The sequence below is a fragment of the Arvicanthis niloticus genome, chromosome 24, assembly GCF_011762505.2.
Source record: "Arvicanthis niloticus isolate mArvNil1 chromosome 24, mArvNil1.pat.X, whole genome shotgun sequence".
In the NCBI taxonomy this organism is placed as follows: Eukaryota; Metazoa; Chordata; class Mammalia; order Rodentia; family Muridae; genus Arvicanthis; species Arvicanthis niloticus.
The window spans coordinates 7802532-7808698 of record NC_133432.1 but is presented as its reverse complement, the minus strand read 5'-3'; positions in this window follow the sequence as shown (position 1 = coordinate 7808698).

The following is a 6167-nucleotide window of genomic DNA, read 5'->3' as shown; positions in this document are numbered from 1 at the left end:
TGACACCCGTGCTGCGTGGATCAGGGTGTCTTATTCCGGTGTTAGCTGGCCACAAATCCATAGTGTCAAACTTCCGCTGGGCCCCACACGCCCCGTCTGTGTCTGTGTGTCTCCCCTACACTCTCCTCGAGCCGGTGCCCTCCTGACAGCTTCAGACAGGTTTCCATAGCCATAACCAGAGAATGTATGTTTTCCATTGAAAACTAATACTTATAATGGTTGTTTAACTACCTCTGTGATCGAGCTCTCTAAACTTGTAACCAGGGCCGTGGAAGACCCCAGATCCTTATCTTCTGGTTAAACTACAGGCCCCTGTGCAGGACTGCATGGCTTTTTTTTTTTTTTTTTTTTTTTTTTTTTTTTTTTTTTTTTTTTTTTTTTTGTAAAAAGGAGTTTGTAGATAAGATTTATCTCATTTCTTTCTTAAGCTAATTGGAGAGGGATGGATTCTTTTTACAGTATTTTCAGTTTCTCATGTATTCTTCAACTTTTATGGTTGGTTGGTTGGTTGGTTTTTAGCAGATAATCCCCTTAAGAATTTTGCTTCTCACCAGGCAGTGGTGTGCCACGCCTTTAATTCCAGCACTTGGAAGGCAGAGACAGGTGGATTTCTGAGTTCGAGGCCAGCCTGGTCTACAGAGTGAGTTCCAGGACAGCCAGGGCTACACAGAGAAATCCTGGATTGAAAAATAAAAAAAAAAAAAGAAAAGAAAAGAAATTTTGCTTCTCATCTGGTAATTTGGAATCTCTATCCTTACTTCTTAAGAGCCTAAACTGTTTTAAATTCAAGGTAAATCTACAGCCATTTCAAGCAGCTGGCAGGCTTTCTATAGCACCATTAGCTAATGCCACCTTCAGGGTTCTGAGACACCGGTGAGTGTGAATTGTAAAAATAGTTTTAAAAGTATAGGTTTTTCTGACTAATAAACTTTCAGAGAGAAAGCCTTGGTGAAGTCTGTTGGGTTGATTGGCTTGCTGAGTGATCAAAATTTGTTTTAGGTTTCTCTTCTATTAATCACGGGGACAGGAGTTTGTGCGGAAGCCAAGGATGTGCTGGTGTGATGTTGAAAGGCTCCCAGAATCCTCCAGTTCTTCAGTGTAAAGCACAGGATAGGAGTGCTTCCCCAAAAATTCTTTTTTTTTGTTGTTTTGTTTTTTTGTTTTTCGAGACAGGGTTTCTCTGTGTAGCCCTGGCCGTCCTGGAACTCACTCTGTAGACCAGGCTGGCCTCGAACTCAGAAATCCGCCTGCCTCTGCCTCCCAAGTGCTGGGATTAAAGGCGTGCGCCACCACCGCCCGGCCTCAAAATTCTTTTTACATTTCCCCATGACAGAATCTGGAAAGAGCCCTCAGCTAGTATCATGTGAGCATTTGGTCCCTGGAACCCACGTCAAAGAAAAGACAGGTGTAGTAGTTTGTGCTTGCAACCCCAGCACCAAGGAGGCAGAGACAGGAGGATCCCTGGGGCTTGCTGGCCAGCCAGTATAGCCTATTCAGTTCCAGATGTAGCAAGAGGCCCTGCCTCAAAAGACACGCTGGGCTGGGTACATGGCCTTAACCTCAGTACCAGGAAGCTAAAGTGGCTGGCCAGTGGGCTCCAGGGAGCTTGTCTCTCTACCCCACCCATCCCCTTTTACATAGGTTCGAGAATCATCAGTTCCTCACGCTTTGCGGGGAAACACTTTAACCTCTGAGCCATCTCTCTGGCCTGCGAGCTACTTTTTGAATCTGCGTTCACCTCTGACACACAAACACTGAGAGCAAATGCAGGAAGTGGGGACACTTGTTTGCTTGGGTCTCAGCTGAAAGATATTAAATGTAAAACCCAAATGAAAAGGACCTCACCGATCCGTGGAGAACTGCAGACGCACCCCAAATCACTCACGAGAAACACAACTTGATGCAAATCGCAAGAGGTTTACTGGCTAGCCAGGGCTGTCTTTCCTTCAAGCCCGAGCAGGGGCAGCAGGGCAGCGGAATTCAGCCAAGAACAAAAGAAGTTTACAGCTTTTAAGGGGGAATCTACAAACCAGGTGGGGGTGGAGTTAGGGAAGGGGGAAGGCTGAGAGTGGAGTTAGGGAAGGGGGAAGGAGGGGGAATAGGTCACTAGGTCATCCATACATTTGATCTCAAATTCCTAAGATGGATGGTGTGTCACTTTATAATTGGCTATTTTGAACTAGTTTCACACTATATATCATGAGCTCCAGTTCAAGGGGGTCAGGCTTATCTCAAACTTTTAGCATCCTGGCACCAACTGTCTCAGGGCTGTTAGTTCAAAGCCCGGCCAGGCTAATCTCGGGCCCATAGCATCCTGACACCATGAATCTTAAGGTTTGTTTAGTTAGGGCCATCTGTTCAAATGGTCAGCTAATTTCCTGGGACTGAGGCAACACAGTGTTTGACTTACAGGTTTTTATGTCTTTGCTTTTAAGAGTAGGGTTCAGGGGATCAACTTATGATTTTTCTATCTTTCACAGCCTTGCTGCCCAGGCCAGAGTGCCTCCCCAAGCACATGAAGCACCCTCGGGCAAATAGTCTGAAAAGGAATGGCCTGTGCAATGTTACTGTTCTCAGGACCAGCGTTTGCCTGTTTCCTGTGGCCAGTGTTTGCCTGGTCCACCTCCTTTCTGCCTCCCTTAACGTCTCCATGGGGGGATCCACCATACTGGTTTCTAAAACCGTGTGGAGCTGGGCATCCTGCACCTGGATGCTCCCTGACTTCATTACCTTCTATTGCCTCGTCGTTGTCGTCCTCTGTGGAGACACTCGGGAGAATGGAAGGATTTAGCAGTCCTTACTCCCCTGCTTCAGACTCTCTGTTCAGTTCTGTCCAGTGCCCTGCTTAGGCTGGCCGTCTCAGGGCCGTCTTCACCAAAGGAGAACCTCCCTGTCACCAGAACAGGACAGGGACTGTCACTACCCACGTCCGACCTGCGGAATAAGGCAACGGCAACCGTGTTCTTCTTCAAGTGGTTTATTCAGCTATCCCTGTAGAGCACGCTTCCTCTCTCCTCCCTTTCCCAGCTCCCACACCCCTTATATGCATTGCCTTGATCCTATCAGCAGCTGCCACGAAGTCATTAATTGGCCACTCTCAATGATGCAAGGTGGGATGATCGGGTAACCACACCTCTCAGCACATACAACTCCATATATGGAGTTGTCTTTTCTCTCAAGCAATGCCTATGCCAAGCGCCACCTTGTAATGGCGAGAGCGGAGCCGCTTCCCACAAGGGACCTCTACCCTAGTCATCTTTGGTCTTGTGAAATCATTCTGAGATAATTATTTTCTTCTATTCGAAATAAAAACTATCAGCCGGGCAGTGGTGCACACCTTTCATCCCAGCACTTGGAGGAGGCAGAAGCAGGTGGGTCTCTGTGAGTTCGAGGCCAGCCTGGTTGAAGGAGTAAGTTCCAGGACAGACAGGAAACCCTGTCCTGAAAAATCTCAAAAAATAAAAAGCAAACTATCATTATCTTTTTCAAATATTATTTTTTTATCCTTTGAAACCTCCATACATTTACACAGTGTAGTGATCATGTCCCTCCACTACCTCCCTCCATGCTTTCTGTTATTGTTTTTAAAATTGCTATGAGTGGCCTGAGCCCCATTAGCCCCTGTGTGCATAGGTGTGTGGCCATCCCAAGGCAGCCAGGTTTACCAGCAGTGGCCACATCCCCAGACGACAGTGGCTCTTTCTTCCTCAACATCTTCAAGTGACATTAGTTGCTGTGACTGGGGTGGAGCCTGGGACCCCTCCTCATTCCCTGCTGGAATTTTGCCTGGCTTTATCCCGTGAGTCAAACTGTCACCATCCCACAGACCGCATGCCTTATTGACTGAGATCTCTCAAATGGCCTCTGTTGACTTCTATCTACATGGAAGGTTGGTGTTCTCGGATCTTCTGTTGGATCAGGGGAAGGTGAGGCTTGCACGCAGAGGTGAGTGAGCATGGGCCACGTTTAAAGCCAGTGACCATGGATTTGGCAACAGGCAGCTCACCTTTGAACTTTAAAATCAGTTTGCCCAAAGGGGGCAGGCGTCTTTTTGTTTTCTGTTGGACTCTCTTGTTTGCCCCCTCCCCCAACCTCTTCCCTTTCTTCTTTTTCTCCCTGGCCCTCTGTCTCACCGCCTCCTCCCCTTTGTATCACCGGGGGCAGTGGCTCGTGGCAGTCCTGCCGTGACTTTCCAATTTCACACTTACATGCTCCTGAAAGTATTTGCAAACTAACGTGTATGTAAAACCAATAAAGGGCAACAGCACCCAGGCCTGTTAGACAGTCATCTGTCTGTCTGTTTGTCTGTCTGTCTGCCTCCCCTCACTACCCCTACTCTGACTGGCACTCTTCCCCCAGCACATGGATTTTTCTGAGAATCCATGATGTGAGATTAAATCTATGAATATAGGGGTTGTATTAGGCAAGGTTCTCTAGAGTCACAGAACTTATGCGATGTCTCTATCTGTTACAGGAGGGCTGGAGAGATGGCTCCGCGGTTAAGAGCGCTTCCAGAGGTCCTGAGTTCAATTCCCAGCAACCACATGGTGGCTCACAACCATCTGCAATGGGATCCAATGCCCTCTTCTGGTGTGTCTGAAAACAGCAACAGTGTACTCACATAAAATAAATAAATATACAAATCTTATATATTAAGGGAGAGCATTGGAATGACTTACAGTCTACAGTCTAACTAACCCATCACTGATCAGATGTGAAGGGGGAAGCCCAAGAATCTAGTAGTTGCTCAGTCCCACAAGGTTAGTTGCTTCAGCTGGTCTTCTGTAGAAGCAGATTCCAACAGATGTGCTGGCTAGTGAGTGCAAACAGGAGAAGAACAAACATTTCCTTCTTCCAGTGTCCTAATGTAGGCCTCTAGGCCTCCAGCAGAAGGTGTGGCCCAGATTAAAGGTGTTCACCACCACACCTGGATCTGTCCCAGGCTGTCCTTGAATTTAGAGATCTGCTTGCTTCAGTCTCCTGGGATTAAAGGTGTGACTACCTTGCCGGGGACCTAAGCTTTTCATGACCACTCTTCCTCAGGATCTGGGTGACAGGTGTGCCCTACGTTTCTGGATTGTAGTTCATTGCGGATGTAGTCAAGTTGACAACTAAGAACCACCATCACAGGAGAGAGCACTTCCTGAGTGTGAGTGCTTGCCCTGCTCCTGGATGTGTGTAGCATCCAGCATTATCGAATTGACTACACATGGCTGCCAGGCAATCTGTACAGAAAGGGAAACTGAGGCATGGGGGAAGAAGCCCATTTTGCCACTGCATTCATCCATTGCCTTTCCCATGTACCCTCCCTTTCCTGATACATCCTGCCAGAGCACAGAGGACCCTTCATTGTCAACTAAGCCCATGTCCCACTTCTGGTTTCAAGCCAGCATCTGGTCTGATCAGAGGAGTTGGTGGTGGGGTAGTAGCTAGGACTCAGGTCTGTCTGAGGTTCTCAGAGCAACCATTGAAAGAGAAGGAAGGGCCGATCCCAGGACTGTTTCCTTGGATGGAGCCTTAAGAGCTGGGCTTGGATTTCAGCTCTTACAAGCTGTGTGTGATTTTTCGGTAAATCGAAAAACCTCCCTGAATAACCATAGCGAACCTCGTAGATCTGGGCCACTCTCAGCCTTGGTTGGAGAAAGCTTCTTTTTGAAGTGGGCAGCAGTCAATACAGAGACTCATAATTGGGCAAAGCGTCGAGGAGAAGCAGAGAGATGCTCAGCCTTCAATGAGGCAGCCAGAGCAAGCCCTCCCAGGTCCTGTCCCACAGCTCAGGGAGCACCTATCTTGGAGGATGGGGAAGAGGGCCGTGAATCCTCTTCTCTGGCCATGACATGGCTGTTACATTTCTGAACCCACTGCAGCTGTGGTCACCTGAATGACTGCTAGGGGAGGGGAGTTGTTTTTCGTGTGTGTGTGTGTGTGTGTGTGTGTGTGTGTGTGTGTGTGGCCATTGGTGGGTTGCATATGCTCCAGGGGATGGTCCTAAACCCAGGTGCAAGTGGGCAGCACTGATTTGACTCAGTGAGTTATTTAAAAATAAGATGGCCAGGTGGTGGTGGCGCACGCCTTTAATCCCAGCACTTGGGAGGCAGAGGCAGGCAGATTTCTGAGTTCGAGGTCAGCCTGGTCTACAGAGTGAGTTCCAGGACAGCCAGGGCTAC